Source organism: Equus caballus, chromosome 11, assembly GCF_041296265.1.
Source record: "Equus caballus isolate H_3958 breed thoroughbred chromosome 11, TB-T2T, whole genome shotgun sequence".
Classification (NCBI taxonomy): domain Eukaryota; kingdom Metazoa; phylum Chordata; class Mammalia; order Perissodactyla; family Equidae; genus Equus; species Equus caballus.
The window spans coordinates 23,346,888-23,347,758 of NC_091694.1; the positions used below are offsets into that span (position 1 = coordinate 23,346,888).

Consider the following 871-nt stretch of genomic DNA (forward strand, 5'->3'; position numbering starts at 1 on the left):
TCACCGCATACCCCCACAGGACTTCAAGCCTGGGTCAGTATGGATGTCGCCCTTCTTTCCCATCACTTGGGTCTGAATCGCCTCTGTAATCCTCTTTTGGTTCTTTAGTATCTCCTTCAGGAAACCTGAAACAGCTGATCAGAAATAACAAACCACTGTTAATCACCAGAGGCAATGGCTGGTCAGTAAATACTACAATTAAGCTGTAATCTCTTTCTTTCCAGCAGAGGGGGTATAGCTCAGGGGTAGAGCATTTGACTGCAGATCAAGAGGTCCCCGGTTCAAATCCGGGTGCCCCCTGGTGTCTTCACTTTTAAGCCATAACACCCTCAAGATGGTCCGAAAGAAAAGCAGTAACTCAGTAAGTAACCCTGTCCATTCTCCAGTGTGTCCCGGGAATACAGAAAGCAATCAAGTACAGCGTCATGGATCTCACCTTCTAATACTGAAGGCGAATTGAATAGAGAGGAATTACTGTACAATGTGGTATCTGCAACATTTCTGGTGTCCTGTACATCTGTGTGGTTCTCAAAGTGGGGTCTGGCTATTGTGGATGTCTCTGAGACTCTTACTAGCAAGAACAATGAAGTTAATAATATTACATTATTTCATTTCACTTTTGTTCTTTCATAAGTATAAAGTGGAGCTTTCCAGAGGCTATATGATGTGTGACATCACAACAGATTAAATGTGGAAACATGAAAATCCAGCTGTCTTTCGTTAAGCCAGATATCAAAGGGATTTCCAAAAGAATGTAAAGCAAAGCCACTCTTCTCATTCAATTATTTTTGTTTGGAAAAATGTAGTTATTTTCCATTTTAAAATGCTATGTATTTTAACAGGTAATGGGCTTATTATCTTAAATGAATTA

The 871-nt window shown here is 40.4% G+C and overlaps 1 non-coding gene across 1 annotated transcript; it reads left to right on the top strand.

Annotated features, from left to right (window-relative positions):
- The first annotated feature begins 228 nt into the window (after positions 1-228).
- On the top strand, positions 229-300 carry TRNAC-GCA (transfer RNA cysteine (anticodon GCA)). Its single transcript has one exon. It is a non-coding gene; the product is annotated as a tRNA-Cys (tRNA).
- Positions 301-871: the final 571 nt, after the last annotated feature.